The 20,964-nt window shown below is 38.0% G+C and overlaps 1 protein-coding gene across 4 annotated transcripts in view; it reads right to left on the bottom strand.

Annotated features, from left to right (window-relative positions):
* Positions 1–20,964, bottom strand: part of MID1 (midline 1) — a 332,040-nt gene that overhangs the window by 188,752 nt on the left and 122,324 nt on the right. The window contains exon 1 of one of the 4 annotated variants that reach the window (XM_081041912.1): positions 17,709–17,952. The exons of 1 other annotated variant lie outside the window; for it this stretch is intronic. The gene's annotated coding sequence lies outside the window, so the exon portion shown is untranslated. Of the gene's footprint in view, positions 1–16,738; positions 16,905–17,708; positions 17,953–20,964 lie in introns of those variants that run through there. 2 more of the 4 variants (XM_081041911.1, XM_081041915.1) reach the window with 2 other exon arrangements.

Here is a 20,964-nt window from a genome sequence, read left to right as displayed (position 1 = left end):
ATGCTGACCATCTGAAGAGGGCTCTCTTTGCCTGCAGCCAGGATTGCAGTCATTACTTTGTCAAGGACTCTGAGATTCTTCAAGCATGAAAGGAAGGAGAGGGAATCAACCCTCTCTACTTAATGGGGAATGTATTAGAACTGCTTCAAACTAGCCTTGGCTCAGCTTAATGAAATCTCCCCATTGTTCAGCAGTGGCCCACCAAATCCACAGCATTCAAATGGCTGCCCTTCGACTGTAAAAAGCCCTGAAAATCAGAGAACTTACGAAACAAAGATTATTATTCCTCTTCCCAGGCTCACAAAAAGAATCCAAACTGCTCTGCCTTTGCAGTAGGCTAAATGTTAGAGGCTTCCTGACTCCAGAGGACAGGCTTTATCCTCACAATGGACAACTGAATGGGTCAAATGCCTATGAGATAGAGCCAGAAGTTTCTGCAATGAAAATCACCAGCCCTGCTGTGCTAGAGAAATCATTTCAGAGGATGGCCGAGTAAACAAGAGACATGAATTAGAGCCACTCCTGTCTGGTGTCGCTAATGTTTGTCCAGTGGAATTTCACTTGGAAGGCCTTCCTCCCCCTCCACCCCCTCAACCCCCCCGCAGATGTCTCCCCAGCTCTGCTTAAATGAATTTGCCTTCACTGGCCTGAGATAAGAGAATTAGGATTGCTTCCCCATTCCCCCATGCCTTGCAACTCTGCACCCACATACAATCTTGGTGATCCCAAAACTCCTTAAAATATCACTGTAATATCCAACATTACTTTCTTTATAACATTAACACGTGCATAAAATGTGACACTCAAAGCTTACCTTTTATCACCCATTCTCTGTCTGTTCATCTCCCTGTGGCCGGAAAAAGAGTGCGCCCAAACTTGCAGTCTTTGGAGCACAAATCAATGCAGCTATGTAGCAAACAAAGGATCCCCTGATTCAAATGATATCAATGTCAAGTGCTGATGTGTGTAAATAATTCATTGTGTTTTCACTGGTGAGTCCAGTTTGGTCTTTCATTGCTTGGCGACCCCTGGGGTCTGTGGCTCCCAGAGAAGCCACAGAGAAGAAGGGACATTTAGGATTTTTTATTAGCAGCTCATAACTAATTTATAGATTACTGTGGAGTCAGGTGCACAGATTCAGCATCTCATCTATCACCATAAGCAGCTCCTATGTTAAGGGATGGTTACTTCCCAGAAATCAACGAAGGGGAACAGAGAAGAGGAAAAGGGACAAGGCATATATGCCATATGAGGCACATCTTTCAGAAGAAGCACAAACGTCTCACGGTCATGACTTACTGGGCCAACAAACGATAAAGTTCTCTATGTCCTAAAGATAAAACCCACTGTATGTTGCACAGCAAAAATGTATCCAACTGTTATCACTGATCTTTACAATTCTTAATCTGGTTTTCCTCTCTGATTTGCCTTCTTCAGTGACATTTTTACCAGAACAACTGCAGTAGATTCAAGCTTGTAGAAAAAAAGTACTATTGCTAAAGGGGGAAAAAAAAAGAGGGAGGACTTCCTTAACAGGAAAAGTTTATCGTGCCGGGAAATGACCTTGAAAGAAGAGGAAAATAGTGGAGTTTAATTACAGCTTTGATAACATGTGCTGTATCTTTTGGACAACAGCATTGAGTGTGGAGCTCATTTCCTTATGATTTTCTAAAGTGCGTTGTATTATATGCACATGTTGATATGTGAAAGAAGTGAACAGTGCAAACACTAAAAGGGCCATTTACTACATACCTTCAAAGAAACCAACAATAACTTACGGATGTATATTACATTCCTGAGTTTTACACGGTTTCCTGGATAGCATTAATAGTTTTCTGCGAATGTACTCAAGAATTCCATTTCCATCACAGCCAAGTATGTATTCCCACCTTCTGACCCCTCAGTTGTGTCCCCAACTTCTATACAAAGCTTGTTCTCACAGAGCAAAGGGCTGATGGGCTGCGTAAATAAAACCTCAACCCAGTGGAATCTGACACAAGTACTAGTGGAATAAAGAAATCTCTAAACATATTCATAAGAAATGTTTCTTTATGGTACTCTTCTATGTCTCAGGGACAGCACCGAAGCTGTGCCACATTCTGAAACTGTTGCTATGGCAAAGTGTCTTGTTTTATTGACTATGGAGCACATTGTTGTGTTTGAGTCATGTAAATGATCAGGGCACAAAGAAAAGGGCCCACAGCAGCCCCTGCTCAATCAGGACTGCACTGGGGTCTTTCCCCGCTGACACATGCCATTTACACAGCATGGGAAGGCATTTCTTTGAGAAAGCCTCCCTCCCTGGGTGCTGTGAACTGGTCTTTGGAGACATTTACAGATCTCCACATCTTTCAGGATCCATTCTGCAGGGGGAAAAAGAATACACAATAATGAAGCCCTTGCTTTTGTTTTAAGGCCAAGATATTTCTACAGAAATTTTGCATTCTCTACCTATTAACATATGTTTGTTTCCAGGCTGCTGGTCTTGTCTAATATTTCAACTTTCTATCAATTTCTGTCACTTACAAGCAAAGTAGGAGAGTTTCTCTTTTGTTTCCCACTTATGTCTCAAATATGTGTTTTTAATTAAGTATTGTAGTACAGCATCGATTCGCACTGATTAGACATAATTACAGAAACAAAATATGCAGAATACATTTTAATAACGCCTGCCACCTCTGAGGGAACAATGAAGATCTAATTTAATGATCTAAGTGTTGTTTGAAAGCAACACAGAGTTAAAAAAAATAGTAATATATTTTGAAATGGAGCTTATTAGTATTTTTGGACACAAATGTAAGATAAAATGCACTATTATCTGGATTTCAATACTTGTAATTAAAAAAATAACACTAAGGAAACATTTATTTACATGAAGAATCAAATGACACCCTTTAATAATAAAAGCTTGATTCAATGAAAATAGTTTCAATTGTGACACTTGAGTACTAAAATGCTGTGATAATTTGTAGCCTGATTTCTAAGGGAAATTTCACAACTATGAAAATAAATTTTGGATAGTATTGTGTCAATGTCAATTTCCAGATTTTGATACTATGTGCGCTTATGGAGGGTGTTATCAGTGGGGGAAGCTGCGTGAATCAGTGGGGGAAGCTGCGTGAAGGGTACGCAGGAACTCTCTGGACTAGTTTTGCAGCCTCTTGTGTTTCTTAAGCTATTTCGAAACACAAAAAAGCTGTGGCAAAGATCTATTTTTGATGCAGAATAAAAATGTATTTTTTCTAACTTGTCCCTGTAGAGGAATGTGCTGTCTCAGTAGAGCTCATAGAATCACAATTACAGAACCATGTGATGTATTATTACCCGCACTTGTGTGGGTGTCTGGAACCAAAGGGGTTTTGGACAATGAGCTAACTTTCTCAAGGAAAATCCTATTTACCCCATATTTTCAATTCATTCATAAAAGAATTCTGTAAACAATTATGAATGAGAGGTCTATTTGCTTTTACTGCTTCAGATGCTCTTCCAGTTGTTATTAAAACAGTATTTACAATTCCCGCAAACCTGGTTGTGTCATGGGTCTCTCACTTTCTTTAACTTCCTCATTCTCTTTTTAAAAACTTGGTAGTTAAAACCATAGTTTTGCATTCCTCCTTTTCATTAGCAAAGTTCAGAGATTTAAAAAACGAATATAAAAAACATTCCTTAGGTTTTCACAAATCAAAATTATATCTAATGCAAATGTCCATTCATAGTTCATTTGGATGTGTTTGTGTGTTTAATCATACAATGTCAGGATCAGGAGGACCACAGCCATCACCTAATTCAACTTAAATCTTAACATACTAAACACACATATAGTTGATATTTATAATACATATTGCTGGTTATATAATAAGGCTTTGCATTTCCATGGCATTCTTTAAGGGGTCGTGATAGCACACAGCTAATTTTATCTTAATAAAATTCTGTGAGTTTGCTAGAGGTCTCTACCATTATTCTTATTGAGAAAATGGGCAGTTAACGTCCAAAGAGTCCAGCCTTCGGCTTATTCTTGTAAGGCATGTTAATGGTGAAGTTGGGCATTAAAATCCAGATTCCATATCATTGCTCAAGGTACTGCATTCTGGGACATATCCTCTCTAAAGCCACAGTCATGCTTAAATGGTCTTGTTTGATTGATATCTGCAGTGGTACCACTTGGAGAAAATGTTTAATTAAAATGATAACAGAATTTAGTTATCTCTTCTTAAATTGTAATGAATACAAGCATTTTATGAATGATCTAGGAACACTGGGCTTTCTATCATAACCCCTTTTCTTTTCTTTTCAATAGCTTCATGGACATACAATTCACATACCATACAATTCACTCACTTAATGTGTACAAGTCAATGTTTTATTTGTATGTTCACAAAGTTGTGCAACCATCAGCACAATCTAATTTGAGAACAGGCTAATGTCCCATAAAAGAAACCTTGTATCCATTAGCAATCACTCTCTATTCCCTCCCCTACACTGCTCCGCCCCTGGCAAGCACTAATCTACTTTCTGTTTCTACTAATTTACTTAATCCAGATATTTTATACAAATGGAATCATACAATGTGTAATCCTGTGTGATTGGTTTATTTTACTTAGCATAATGTAGCATGTATCAGTACTTCGTTCTTTTTCATTGCTGAACTATATTCCATCATATGGATATACTACATTTTATTTATCCGTTTACCAGTTGGTGAACATTTGAGTTGTTTCCATTTTTTGACTGTTATGAATGAGGCTGTTATGAGCATCAATACACAAGTTTTTGTGTGGACACATGTTTTCATTTCTCTTGGGTCTATACCTAGAAGTGGAATTGCTGGTTCATATGGCAACTTTACGTTTAACTTTTTGAGAACCACCACACTGTTTCCAAAGTGGCTGCACCATTTTACATCCCAAGTAATGGTTCCTTTTCTTAATCTGAACTGACAAAGTCACTCTGATGGTTTCTGTCATTTATCGTAATTAGTAAACTCCAAAGTCCTTTCTCTCACACATTTTTGGGTCTGGCCAGGTAAAAGGTGGGAGAGTGTGTTTGCCTCACCATAATTTCAGATAAGTGATCAGGAGTTAGAATGGGAAACAAGGAAATTAAGGATGTGTTGATCACTTCTACATCTAGAGTGTAAACCACCTTTTGGCGAGGAAGTTTAAAATTTCAGGTTACAGCAAATACATATACACAAAATTTCAACTGGCCATACAAACACACAAGCAAAAACTAAATCTACCAACCAGTCAAACAGAAACTCCCAATGTCAGTGTTTGCTCTGAAGAAGTTGCAGATATTTGAACTGTTTTTATAGTTTTGTAGTTTTCAATAGAAGAGATAGTTTTGGCTATAAAGACATGCACACAAAAGCCCTCACACCTGCTTTTTGACCACAGACACACAACTACTTAAAAAACAAATCTCCAAAGATGTATGAATCAACCTTTTGTAATCTTGAGGAAGCTGATGTTTCCAGACAGGGATCAATACAGACCCTGGCTTTTAAGGCAAGCTGGGGCACCTTCTGGAATTTAAAACACATGCTTGGCCCTTGACAAATAAAGTAACAGTCTAGACGTGAATTCGATTGGTTCTTTTATGCACAAACCTAGCAACATTCCCACTAGCTCTTTTTGTGTGGCCAGAAAGGTATGCACTAGAAAAGGGATGTAAATATTTCCTGGGCTGGCACTGTCAGGGGGCTGAAGTGGCCATCTTTTCTTCTTCACCTTGGTTTTTATAATATCCATCAGTTGGTGCTTTTGACTCGTTCTTAGCTGTGTTCTACATTGCCCGATTCCAGCTAAGGCAGTAGAAAGCTACAAAGGAAAATTGTGTGGGATGTTTCTCTTATTCCATGGTCTCTTCCTATGTCACTCCCCACCATGATAAGCAGACAAATTTTCTGGTTGGGGAACAATATCAAGCAGGGATAGCTGGAAGTTGTTGAGTGAAAATGGAAGAGATGAAGAGGAAGAAGGAATGAGTACAAAGAAAAAAGACAGAAAAAGAGAGTAAAAGAAGGAATGAGTATATCATGAGACGAAGGTCAAAAGCAGGGAGGGTGAGAGAGACCAAGAGAGATGTATCCTTGGGCTGAAGGTGTTCCGATATCCTCCTGGGATGATCCACATTCCCCCTGAGGACTTATGCCCTTGGTTTGTGCAATAATTCATTGGTAATGCTCAAATTGAGTTTGCAAATGACTTCAAGTCTCAGCAGGAGTTACCCGTGGTTTATAGCTTCGCAAATTGAAACTGAAACTCAAAATGCCCTTGATAAACTGCAACATTACAAGGCAAATAGAGGAAACCTCCTTTAGGTCATAAAACAGCACACAAATAGAAAAACCAAATTATTTTTTAAAAATGGAAAGGGGAATAAACAAAGCTAGCCGGCTAAACAATAGCAAGCACTGATTATAAAAGCAAGTTGAATATGGAGATACACTAAAGTTTTAAATACCTATCCTGAGGAAATCTGGCCATTCAGACTATTTTAAAGGTACTCCAACTAGTTCTGAGCTGCGCAATTAAAGAGGGGTGTGGAGAACTTGGAAAGAGTTCAGAGGAAAGCCGCAAAGACGATCAAAGAGTTGAAGAAAAGGACCTGAGAGGAAAGAGTCAGGGAGCTGGAAAAATTCAACCTGAAGAAGAGAAGGGTAAGAAGATATTTTAATTATGGTCCTCAGCTACAGGAGGAGCTTTCATAGTTCTCCATTTCCACTATGGATGGACAGAGAGGCAAGAGGCTTAAATATGCAACACAGGAGAGTTTTGCTTAGGTATAAAGAATTTCCTGACATTATAAGTAATGAAATGGGCTCGTGATCATGGATGAGAATGAGGAATATCTTGCTCTAGTGTCTTAGAAATCAGATAATATTCTCATATATTTCGGGTGGATAACACACCTTGCCATCCATCATTGAGGGTAGAATGAAGGAGTGGGTATATGCTAACATTCTAGAAGCACACACTCCGGTACTTCGGTTTTACTTCAGATTTGTGTATTCATCATTTGCCTGGCCAGATTTCTCACATTTCTAGGGCTTTACACAAGACGTCTTGTCTGGCATACCATTTTGACATGTAACCATTTCATTTGTGAAAAGGAGCCCTGGAAAATATCTTTTGAAGAGCGGGGATTTGTTGAAGAAAAAAAGTCAGCTAAACAAGACCCACAGGGGTAGGATAGGGTGGGGGTGGCATAAAGCACCTCAGAGTGCATGCTGGGATTCAGGCTAATTAAGATGTTGACTGAATCTATGCTAATCATGTCCCACCAGACTTTGCTGGATTAGTATGTAAATTGGTAAACTCTGTTCTGAAATTGCCCTACCAGCTGAGGTCTAATTACTGACTAGACATAACAAATAATAATGGGATTTGTATTTTAGGATGTTTAATTATGGAAATACACGTCTGGAAAAAATACCAGTTGTATTGCACAGAAAGAGACTTCATGTGTTATCAAAGGTTTATGAAATTTTACACCTTTAATAAGAGCACCACTAACTGGGATGGGTGAGGAATCCTTTCCAAGATCTAGTGTTTGTGAAGGGGGACCAGAATCACAATGATTAATTCGCTGCTTGAGCGATTTCCCCCAAAGCTTCTCAAAGACTAATTGTTTCATTGCTGATACACAGCATCTTGTGAGCTTTTAGTTCTATCACCAAAAGAACTGGAACTCATCCATGAAGAATAACCAAGACGCAATGGATTTAACCCAATGATTCCGTAGCACGCATTCAAATGGAATAAAAGCAATAGGCCAACAATATTTGTAAGGAAAGCCCCTAAAATTGTTTTTCTTCAGCGAAATTATTTTATGATATTGAAATCATTACATTTATAAATCAGAAAATGGTTAGTCCCATTCCGATGCAAGATTTTATTTCAAGGTTTTAGAGAAAAGCAGCTTGAGCTCTAGCATTCACTGCATGGGTATTTTGGAACAGAAAGTTCTTTGCAACCATTAATTGCATCACTCTGTAACCCACCCTTTCTGAAAAGGAACTAACGTAGGAAGTTATAAATAGTGTTGTGAACAGAGTTATAATACTGCCTGTATTTGCCCACCATATTGCCATTTCTCACATAATTTTAAAGGCATATGGGTGATCATTAAATCTTTATTAGGTTTTACATCATAAAATAAATTATTCATGTTGTTCTAATACTGATATCTTTACAGCCCTTCTGTCCACATTTAGCCAAACAAATCTCATTTGCATATCATTTTTATTTTAATTTACGACAGTTTTGTTCCAAAAATATAAGGCTCAAAAGCCTATTATGTTCAAATTATGTGCCAATTGCCCACACTTTTCTTGGGTCCACATAGTGCATTACTAATGAGGAAAAGTTCACATAGTTAACAAAGATGGATGATTTCCTTATAAGAAGTTTGAGAATACTCGTTCTTGCTGTTATGTGGCAAGAGGATGGATATTATCAAATAAAACTCAGTGAGCAAGCTTGTGTTTGCAGTAGCTTCAAGCTTCTCTGTATTTGAAGTTACACAAGTATGTGGAAATTAAATTTGTTGATCACCTTAACTGGAATTAGTGAAAATAAAGCATTAACCTATCTTTGTGATGCAGAACTACAGGGAAGAATAATACAGTATTACTGTGACCCAAGGATATCCTAATTTTGTAATGGAAATTCACTGAATAAAATAATTTTTAATTGAGGGCTCAGGCTATTTGCCTTTGCAGATCCTATTGGCATACTGATAACTGTATTTATTTAGGTTTCAACTGTGGATTTTAGCTTCTTTTTTCATTAGTCTTATAAATATAAGACACACTAGGAGATGTTTGATTCCTTGATGGTGGATGAAAATATCTGAACAAACTTTCCTTTTCGATATGATACTGAGTTCTTACCTTTAAGCACTGCTATTAAGCTTGCATGATGACATCTTCCTGTAGGCAATATATCACTAAAAACATTATTTTAAATGCTATTTCCCAATTCCCAAAGGCACCTGTCAGCAATTATGTATTATTTACTACTAAAACTAATCGTGACCTACTCTAAGAATTGAACCCAGGGTCAGATACTCTGGGATGATAATTCTAGCTCTGTCCCTTTCTTGTCATGAGTTTTGGGAGAAGTCAACCTGGGGTTAGAACATTGGTAAGGTTTACAGAAAGTGTTTTGCCAACACGTATGTAAGCAGCATGTAAGCCTCAACAGATGTCATCTTGAAAGTAAATCTCTCAGCGATTGGGTAGCAAGCTATCGGGTAAATTTCATTATTTTTTGGAATTCTCACTTTGAAGCAAATTATACAATTGCAGAGAGTTATCCTTTCAACAAATGGGCTTTGAAATCCTCTTTCATTAAAGTAAGCCACAGATTATTTTGATAAATAGGAATATTGATCCCAAAATGTACCTAACTTTGGCCATGGTGATATAACCAAACTCTCTTAGTTTGCTGTTCCAAATGGAGAAATAGCATGGAGTCCTTCTCTAGCAGCTCTGAGCACCCATTTTAGCTAAGTAGGTTGAGGTGCACGTGCGCAAGTTTTACCAGGCTAAAAGGCAGAAGCCAGGAGTTCAACTCTAGCTGTGTCTTACTCCACAGTAAAGAGGAAACTTCCTAACAAGAATTGCCAGGAACAACTGAAGTCAAATGTGTGCCCAACACACAGTGGATCCAAATAATTGTTAAATAAATATCCAGTAGAAAAGGTTAAACAAATCAATACTCTATTTCATAAATTAAGGAGCATTTTAAGGGGCAATGTCTCATATCTTCGTGGTGATCCAACTATTATATATATATAATATATATTATATATATAATAACAAACATATATAAGATATATATACATATAATATATATTATGTATATAATATAATATATTATATATATATATATATTTAAGAGCCCATAGGCATATGTTCTATAATTTTACATAACTTCTACAAAGATTATAGAATAGTTTAAACAAGGTAAAAAATATTTTTACATATACCTTTCTTGGAAAGGACGATTATTTTTAGAGATCACCTACACTGACACTCAAATCTTCACACCCACAGCGCAGCTCCACCCAACAGGCTAGTCAATGATAATGATAATGACAAACAACCATATCAAGATACTAGGACTTTAAAAAATATAAACATCATTTTAGGATTCCTGAGGCATATAAGAATTTTATTCAAAGGTGGTTCTGTCTGGTACTTTGAACCCCCACCCTTTAAACACACACGTAGCAGAGTGAGAAATGAGACCTTGGGATTCAAATTTGATTCTGTCAGTCATCATGTTGTGACCTCAGTTAAGTTCCTTAACCTCTTTGCCTCAATTTCCCCATCTGTAAGGCTTTCAATCCCATTTTAGTAGGGATCAAATAGGAGAATGTGTAGAAAGTGCATAGCACATTGAGCCATTGGAGGAATGCTTGTAACACCCCTGCATCTGATCATCTTGACCTTCTCATTACCTTGCTTTTTCCCACTTCCTTTTAGAAAAGGACTATGTCATCACTTCAGATTTATCCAGAGGGCCTTGGAACTATTTCGTCCTTGATCATCTATTTTTTATGACTGCAATATGGTTTTCTCCATGTGGATATAAATTCTTAGAGAGCAGGGAAATAAGATCTTTCTCTAATTGCGCCCCTATGCCCAGTCCAGTGCTCCATGAAAATGTTTCATTTTATCATGGATCACATCCTCCCAATGGCCAGGAGTCTGTAGGAATTTGCCTCAGAAAGATTCACAGTACATTTTGATAGCAGTAATTGTTATCCCTGTGGCCCTCCCCTGGAAATGTACAGATTGTTCTCATACTAAAAATCCCATTAAATTATAATTAACTGCTAAGTGAGGCAGTAGAGTGTAAGAATGAAGACCATGGATCTGGAGCCAGACTGTTTGGCTTCAAATTCCTTCCCTATACTTGCAAATTGCTCAAACATGGGCAAGTCTCAGTTTCTTCGTCTCAGTTTCTTCATCTGAAAAATGGGGTGACAATGATAGTAATATCTACCTAACAGGGTTGGTATGAAGATTATCAAGAAGTGTACTTGGAATAAAATATAGCACGCAATAAATATGAGTCACTGCTATTATTATTATCGAGGTCTTCACAGATGGGTTTTGAGCTGCATGATCGAAGAAGTATCTTTGGCTACCACTGTATCCCCAGCTCCTACCGTGTTTCCCCGAAAATAAGACCTAGCCGGACAATCAGCTCTAATGCGTCTTTTGGAGCAAAAATTAATATAAGACCCGGTCTTATTTTACTATAATATGAAATAAGACCGGGTATTATATAAGACTGGGTCTTATAACAATCAGCATTAGAGCTGATTGTCTGGCTAGGTCTTATTTTCGGGGAAACACAGTAGCACAGAGTACACACCTTCTCAGTGTCCCCCATCCTTTCTACCTCCCCACTATCCACCCGAGTTACACAAGTTACAAACTTCCTTTCAGCTGTCCTGCCAATGCACTTTTTAGTATCTCTCAAACTCTTCCCTATCCCCTCTTCTACACATACTATCACAAGTCATGTTCTCAACTTCTCTCTCCTGCATTCTGGTTGGTGTCCTAGTTGGGCCTCCATTTCCATAAGGTTCACTCTGTAAGCTTTCTAACATGGAAACTTGACGATTTCACCTCTCCGCTTGAAATCCTTCATGGCTTCCCATTACCTACAAGATCACAGACTAAATAAATATCATGGACGTATGAGAAATATATAAAAAGGTGTGGTAGTCAGAATAAAGCCCCCCCCCCCCGCAAAATGTCCATGTTCTAATCCTCCAAACCTGTTAATATGCTATGTTACATGGCAAAAGGGACTTTGCAGGTGTGATTAAGGATGTTGGGATGGAAAGATTTCCTTGGATTAGCCTGGTGGGTCCTATGTCATCACAAGGGTCCTTGTAACAGAAGAAGGGAGGCGGGAGTGTCAGAGTCAGATGAAAGCAGAGATCTAAGTAATGTGGGGCCATGAGCCAAGGCATGCAGGCAGCCTCTAGAAGCTGGAAAAGCAAGGAACAGATTTTTCCCTTGAGCCTCTGGAAGGAATGCAGCCTTGCTGACACCTTGGTTTTAGACCCATTTCGGGCTCCAGACCTCGAGGACTACAAGAAATTAAACTTGTGTTGTTTTAAGACACGAAATTTGTGGTAATTTGTTCCAGCAGTGATAGAAAAACCAATACACAAGGCAACTGGATAGATAGTGCTGAATAAATAAATGTGTTGAGGTCAATCAGTGGCTATACTATGAATGAGCCAGACTAATGCACTGACACATTTAGAAGTCTGTTTTATTAATGACATGCCATTGTTTCCTTTCCCTCAATTAATAGCTTTATAAGGGGATGGGCATGCATTTTCCAGGTACCCCATCCTTTTCTCTACTCCCCTACTCTCGGGAAGTAAGGCTGAGAGGAGATGGAAACCCACATCTCTATACAAATAGAAGACGACAAAATTTCATCCCAGCTTGCTTGCAGACTGGGGTCCCCTGCTAAATATATGGTGAAAACCAGGGCAGGCATGGCCAAAAACCAAACCAAATTTGCTTCTCATTTCCCCTAACCAAGCAAATCTAATATGCTGCATTCTTCGCCCCCCACCACCACCCCAGTTTTACTGAGAAATAATTGACATATATCACTGTAGAAGTTTAAGGTATATAGCATGATGGTTTAATTTACATATATTTTGAAATGATTATCCAACAGGTTCAGCTAACATCCATCATCTCAGATAGATACAATATTTAAAAAAAGAAGAAAAAAATGTTCTCCTTGTGATCAAACTCTTAGGATTTACTCTCTTAACAACTTTCCTATATATTGTGGATGGAAAAGGGGCCACAGGTTAAACCTGACAAGCTCTGGAGACTGAAAATAACCACATAGGATGGCATGAACATAAAAATTCCTAAGTAAGGTGGGCCATAGCGGGAAGTCACATCCTTGGCCAGTAGCTTCCTTGACAAAGGTCAATCTTTACCTTAAGTGAGGTCTTTTTGCATCTTTTTGCATCTAAGATAACTGACCTTGGAATGTCGGTAATCCCTTTTTCCAGACCAGAACAGGAAATTAGAATCCCTTATTATTATTCTTGTTACCTGATTACCATCTCTGTGTGCTGTAAAAAGTGAACTATTAACTATCCTGTACCCACCTATGTGAAAGAAGTACCTGTCTCTCCAATTTACTTTTATCCAATCCCAGAGATTTCCCCGCTTCGCTTTCTCCCACCCCCTTAATCTACCACCAATGGGTTTCATATACCCTCCTCCTTTGATTCTCTATATAAAATAAGCTGCAAACCGCCATTTTTCGGAGCATTTTCTCAGTTCACTGAGATTTTGCTTCCTGGCAATTGCTGTCAGTTTGGCTCAAATAAACTCTTATAAGCTTTCCCTTAGCTGGATGTTTTTTCGCCAATAATATCATACAGTAGTATTCACTACAGTGCTGCATTCTATATTTTAATTTTAATCTGTTATTTCTATCTTGTCGATTCAAAAGCAGTTTTTACATATAAACATGTTCAGCACCTGTCCAATCCATGCTTATATCTGTTGGTTGTCAGCTCATAAAGGAAGTTAGGGAACAGGTGGAAACTGTCAAGGAAGATTCTCAAGATAAACTGTTAGGAATTATCAATTGATATAGGAATCTGGGAAGAAGGACATGGGTATTAAAAGAGCAATACAGAAGTGGCTAAAAAGAGCAGGGGACAGATCTGGGTTTTCTACCTTCCTAGTCACATGACATGATTGCATTCTTAAATTCTCTGGGCCTCGGTGTCCTCATCTTTAAAACGGGCATTCTAATACCTATTCTGCAGCGTTGTTGAGGAGATTAAATGATGCCATGTTTGTGAAGAGGCCAGGGCCGTGTCTGTCGCCTGGTGGATTCAAGGAACGTTCATTTCTTTCCTATGATGTCCTTTTCCTATTGCTATTATTATAAATTATGTACATCATTGTGATATATCATTTAACAAGACAAAAATGTTTAACAAAAACCATCTAACAAACAACTAATAAATCAAGGCAGAAAATGAAAAGCAATAGTAATTTATAAACTGTAAACATTAAACTTGCTGAACTATTTTGGTCCATATATTCCCAACTTGTATAATGGCCAGATGAATTCATGAGAAATCTTACTTTTGAATTATTTAAATGCCCAGCAAAGAGAATAACACCCGGCAGGTCTTGTGCAATGGGAGAGGATTATTGATTACTTCCACTCCAAGGTCTAAGTAGTCAGTAACATTTTTTCATATATTAATAATTCAAAAGAATGAGCATTTTTTGTGGCTGCTGAAACCACATTCTCCACTGAACCTTGTGAACATGCAAACAATTGTTCGAACAGTAAAACCTGGTCTTTCCCCTCCTGGCCTTGGTTGCCTCTGCAGGGAGCCCCACCCAAATATAGTTTTCATGTCTAACAGCAAACATGGGCCACACTAGTGACACCCAGGCACTCAATAAATACATGCCAGATGAATGAAAATCTCATAAGGTGGTAGTGAAAAATGACCAGCAAAAGTATTTTAAAAGATCAATCTGGAAAGAAAATCAATTGTAATAAACTCGACGCTCTTGGGCTCAAATATTATGAAGGTAAACAGTCTTTGGAACTGGAACAAGCATGCAGCAAAGAACAGTAAATAACATTGATCAAAACCTCCCAGGCGTCCTCAGAGTTCATAGAGAAATTGATTAACTGTTATCTCACATTCAGGACCCCCAAATTAACTGCCTGCATTCTGTAAACAATTCCTAAAAGCAAAGATAAAACTGTTGGGTTGAATTAGCATTTCAGTCGAAGAAGAATGGAAACTGAAAAATTGGGTTTCATTTTTTTCGCAAAGGATACTGCAGGCAAACAATTAGCTCATTTTAAAGAAAGAGCATATATTTTTTTCAGGTGTTCATATTAATATCCACGCAAAAAAACAATTTAAATAGTTAAGTACTTTTTACAAAACTGATTGGTATTACTGAAATAAATGCCACATATTTTCAATGTTTGAATATTCTAATAATCAGATCATTTTAAGACTGCAGCGTTAAGTAGGAAAAACTCTAGGGATCTAATTTCAAATGAAGTGAAAGTTGTAGACCTAAGTAATTAGTTGGTATTGAATCATTTTACTTGATCATTGTTTTCATGATGCACAGATTCAATTGGAATAATAATAAGTATATTATTTGGTATATGTTAAGCTTAGAAACTAAATAGCTACCATCAGAACTGTGCATAAAGCAAAGCTTTTAGTTTTACTTTAATGAGGAAGAAAAAACTGCATAGTCAGCTACATTAGGCAGCGTTCAAACTTCCTCAGAGAAAAACAACAACCAGGACAATGATTACCAGCCCTTCTTGTGGGGTGGGGAAAAGGCGAGCAGGGTTTGTAGGAATTTGCTTCCCAGCTCTGAGGACAAGCTTGACCTGTCCATCATAGAAACAACAGTTGTCTGTCGTTTATATCTTCTTCACACAGACTCCAACTCACAAGGACTGTAGTAATTTGCTTGAGGGATAATTTGCCTCAAACTGTAGTAATATATTTCTAAACTATTCAGGGTCAAGTTTCCCAGGATATAAAAAGGGTATTTGTTTGGCTATATGTATATATATGTGTATATATGTGTGTGTGTATATATATATATATATATATACACACACACACACACACATATATATATATGTATATATATATATATATGTGTATATATATATATATATATATATATGAACCGGGGGTGCCAAAAAATGTATACATATGACTGTATTCATCTTTTGTTATCGGTATATATTGAGTATTACAATTTGAATACATTTTTCCTTTCTTAAAATGTGCATTTTTTTATTTTTTGGCACCCTGTGTGTGTGTATAAATATGTGTGTGTGTGTGTGCGTGTGTGTGTGTGTGTGTGTATACCTCACCATACAAATATTCAAATCAATTCTAAAAGTAACAGAATAAAATAGGAAGTAAGAAGTAACGTTTGCCAAATCAGGCTGTGTGAGCCAGCTGATTCCTTGAAAATGCTGAAGAAGTGGCACCTATTCTTTCTGACTCTGGGACAGGTTCTTCGTGTTTTTTTTTTTTCTGATTAGAACAATCGCTGAGTAACAAATAGAGAATCCAAAGTTCTTCATGAGTAATGCAAAATTCCATTTCCCTCATTTCGGTGGGACTGCTTTCCCCTTATCTCACACTGTCTGGCACTTCATCTCGGGACAACTTGGTTTATCAGCGGTGGCTTTAGTCCTCACAGCCCTAGTTACAAAACAGGTGAAACATGCAATGGCAAACACATTCTCACAGGAAATAATTTGGAATTTTCCAGAAAGGCCCAATTTTCTCCTACCCCCATGCAGTTGTACCCCCAAACTAATCAAATTTAGATACACATGCTTTAATATATGATCATCCTATAAATGAATGCATTCCTATATGGAGTACAGTTTCTGCCTGTACATATGTTTTGTTTAAGTGAGACGCTCAAAGTGATGCTAATCAAGTTTAGGAAAAGTAAGATTATGCTATGGCTACCAGCCCTTTGTGCAGAAAACAGCTCCTTTCTCATACATTAGGCAGGGACAATGCAGGATGTCCCCAGAATCGCTAACCAATTTCCCTTCCTTCCAACAGCGGCACTTTAATAAAGCAATTACAGTCGCATCTCAGAGTAGTAGAAAAAAATGAGCCTTACCAGTTTCTCCTACCGTAGACGAAGGAAAATAAGCCCCCAGCTGCTCTGGGTTTCTTAGCGTCACTTCACTGAGGGGGACCACGAAAGCTAAAGTCTTCCTTCCCTTGGTTTGGTTTCTCGCCAGCAGCCTCTCCCAGGCTTTTTCTCACAAAGCACTCCTATTCTCTAATCCCCTCACAGGGAAAACCGGCGGACAAACCAAATGACTTCTGCAGAAGCGCCTCTCCTGGGGAGCAGGAGGGGAGAGGGAGGGGGGGTTGCTAGCATTAATTCCTGCGAGGCCAATCCTCAGAGAGGCTTCGAACCGGCCCTCTGCGCTCCTCAGCGTCAGGACACAAAGTCCCACGCCCGGGACAGGATGGTCCCGGCAGGGCACAGAGATGCGCATCTGCTCCTTCTGCACCTCCCAAACGCCAGTCTATTTCTCAGGGATGGGAAAGGCGGCTCAGCTTAAAACTTCAGCCGAGTTCCATACCCCTTTATACTCCCTCCCAGAACGGAATAATTTCAAACAAGTTACGGAGCATTCAGCTAGAAGCTGCCCGATTTTACCTAGCCCTTTAAGAGCCCTTGACAATTTCCAGCAGCTGTTTGTTTTGAATGTATTCCCCAAACTGAAAATAAACCGAAACCATCAAGGCAGAATATCAGATACGGAAAAACATGGATCTACATGCTCTATCAAAGGTCTTGAAAAATTCCTGGTTTTACAAAACTGCCTTTTTAGAAGATCATGTTTTTAAGATAGTAAATAAAAGTAAATTGCTAAGTTGAAGGCATGATCTTTCTAAAGTGTACCTCATCTTCTCAGAGGACAGGGTTCACCCCCTTGTATGTCAACAATATTCACACCTTAAAAATCGAAATCCCCTTCTAACTTAAAACAAATATCTTATGTGTATTTCAGATATACTATAATCAATCTGGAATTTCCCCCTTTTCCCCTTGAGGGTTTAAAAAGAAGACTTACCTTTTGAGTGCGTCATTTAAAACCCCAAAATGAATAAATCAAAGAGGAGACAAGCAGATGGCACAGTTCTAGATTTTGCAATGAGAGCTGTTTGCCTTGGAGTCATTATTTCTAAGGCGATGCTGCTGGGCCTTTGAAACAGAATGAATCAGCTTCACACCACCAGCTCCACTACACACTAACACTTCAGAATGCCCAAACTGGGGCATGCTGCCTCTTTTCTGTAGTGACCCTGAATAGAATCAGAGGTGACGGTTTGATGGATGAGTTGCCCAAGAGACAATGTAATCTGTGACATCATGGTTCTGGCTGCACCCCCCAACCCCAGGCCTCCATCCAGGCTCTCCTTTCAGGGAAGAAAATTGTCTCTGCTTGGTGACAACGCCATCTCAATAGCAAAACTGAGCCTGGGGCGCATAACAAATGCTGTAACTTCTCTGTCCTTCTTAACTTCAATTTTTCTGACTCTCCTTTGCTGGGGTAAGGGAAGTAGGTCGAGATATGAATGTACTCAGTAGAGAATTCAGACAAGACCAAACAAAAATGCACATCTCAATATTCTAAAAGTTTATCACCTGACAACAAAATCGTAACCTTCAAAAGGAACATTTCAGTTTTTTAAAATATCACTATTAAACACCTGCACGATACTGATGTAATTCTGTTACACACAATTTACAATAAAATTATATGTAAGAACAGCAAAGGTATTTAAGTATCTGTATACTTTTGGACTTAACTGGAACTCATTTAATATCACATTTTTCTTGATTGTAAAAGACTTTCCTTTTCTCATTACCAAGTAATACATAGCTCTTGAATCAACCTTGGTCATTTTGCTTGATTCTATGTCTTAGAGATTCTCTGTACCAGTAGGCACCACTAGTCTTAACATTTAAAATAACACTTGGTTAATCCATTTGAACTGTAAATACAAACTTACTTGCAAATAAACACTCTAATATCTTTACAACTCTCATCATCACCTTATCTTTTTTACCTATTTAAATCTCAGATGTTCAGTACAAGGAGAATAAAAAATCCAGAAATGATATCTCTATCATCCATATCCATTATCGTCATCTATATCATCTATCTATCTATCTATCTATCTATCTATCTATCTATCTATCTATCTATCATCTATCTATCTATCTATCTATAATCGATAGCTTTATCTACATAAAAATAGAAAAAAGTACATGGCAAAACCCTGCCTAAGCCAAGTCAAAACAAATGATGAATGAGGACAGAGCGCCCATCTCTTTCATGTTTAATGAGTGCCTAACCTTTGGAAAGAGAAAAACCCACCCCCCAAAATTAGTCAATGGTTATGAAACAGAGAAGACATATAATTGGTCCATAAGTGTATGGAAAGATGTTCTTTGTCACTTGCAGTAAAATAAATGCAAATTAAAACTACACTGAGATACCATTTCTTGTATGCTAAATTCACAGGTCTGGCCCCATACACCATTGTTGAGGCTCTGGGGAAACAGGTACTCTCATAAGTTGCTGGTGGGAGTACAAAATACTACCACAAATATGGAGGAGATTTGGCAGTAAATAATATTTACAGATGCTTCTACCCTTCCATCCAGTAATACCACTTCTAGGCATCTTCCTCAGAATCAACAGTAAAGCATAAAATGTCACACCTTCAAGCAAAATAATGGAAACCACACAAATACCCAGCAGTAGACTCATTAATCTACAGGACATCTACACAGTAAAGTACTATGTAGCTGCAGAAAAGAATGCCAGTTCTCTGTGTACTAATATGGACAAATGCCCAAGTAATCAAAACAAAGTATAGAAGAGGGCATGGGGCTGGGAAAGATAAGGACAGTGCAGTAGAAGGACTAAAAGTCTATATATGTATGTGCCTGTATTTGCAAAAAAGGGAACTCTGGAAGGATAAATAAGAATCCAATAAAAACAGTTTCTTATAGTGAGAGGGAATGAATGGGGCTGAAAGGGTAGAAAGGGACATGAGATTCCTCTGTGTTTATTCATCCTTTCATGTCAGGGGCTGGCAAACTATGGACTGAGACCAAAAAGGCCCACTGATTTTGTAAATAAAGTTTTATTAGAACATAGCCACACCCATTCATTGCATATTGACCATGGCTACTTCCGTGCTTCAGTGGCAGAGCTGAGACGTTGCAGTCACAGTTGTGGGCTGCGTAGCCAACAAAGTCAAAAATGTTTACTCTCTGCCCCTTTACAAAAAATGTTTGGTGACCCCTACTCTGCGCAATAAATTTTAGCATAGTGCGAGAGACAGTCTTAAGAAGATGGGATAGATGTCCCTGGTTTCTACTTTAAAAGATGTTAACTTAAGTTCAGAATGCTTTTTTCACTAACAATTGTCACCCCAATAAATTAAAAAAAAAAAAAAGTTCAGAATACTTGTGTTCAAGTGCTGGCTGTCTCTGTCCTATTATTTAAACTTCTCTAGACTTGTTTTCACCGTCTGCAAAGTGAGAACCCCTTGGCTTTGCTATGAAGATTAAATAAAACAATGAAAACAAATATGGAAGCACCACGTAAACTTGAAACTACTGTACTAACCTTAGATATTATTATTATTATATGGGAAGGTGACAAGTAATACACAGACACATACATTCACACATAATTAGTGAAGATAGTTGATATTAGAATAGCCATGACACTTAAAAAAAATTGTAGCACTTAACATGAAAACATTGCCTTTAAACTTTTCTCCACCTAACATTTTTAGGTAATAATTATATCGGCTACGGACACATGGTAACTCTCCGCTCTCATCTGTTCTCCACGACCATTTAAGCCATTGCATCTGGTCCTCTGACAATATTGACTCAGGTAAAACCCTACTCAGGACGAGATCTTCAGAATGCACTAGAATCATTTAGTCATCAGAAAGCTCTAGAAATGTTTAGACTTGAAGATATCTTTAAGTTCTTGCAGTTAAATGCATCTAATTAAAGGTTACCTTATTATGAAGTATGGTATGTGAAATGATGAAGTGTATTAGGGTTCCCACTGGGGAGTATATTTGACAAATATGTAATCAGATTAAGTAAGAGATTCACCCTCAAAATTCATATTTGCATAATCACCTTGTCTTCTTAATTTAAATATTTGAATGTATTATCTTGAATTTGTCAGAACTTCTTTTTGATAGAAATAGGAATGGTTTTTCCCTTAGTCAGTGATCTTTCATTTTCAGTTAATGAATTTCTAGTGATTGATTTTACCAAAGTATTTT

The sequence above is a fragment of the Rhinolophus hipposideros genome (genome assembly GCF_964194185.1).
Source record: "Rhinolophus hipposideros genome assembly, chromosome: X".
NCBI classification, from domain to species: Eukaryota; Metazoa; Chordata; class Mammalia; order Chiroptera; family Rhinolophidae; genus Rhinolophus; species Rhinolophus hipposideros.
This window is presented reverse-complemented; position numbering and strand designations above follow the sequence as displayed.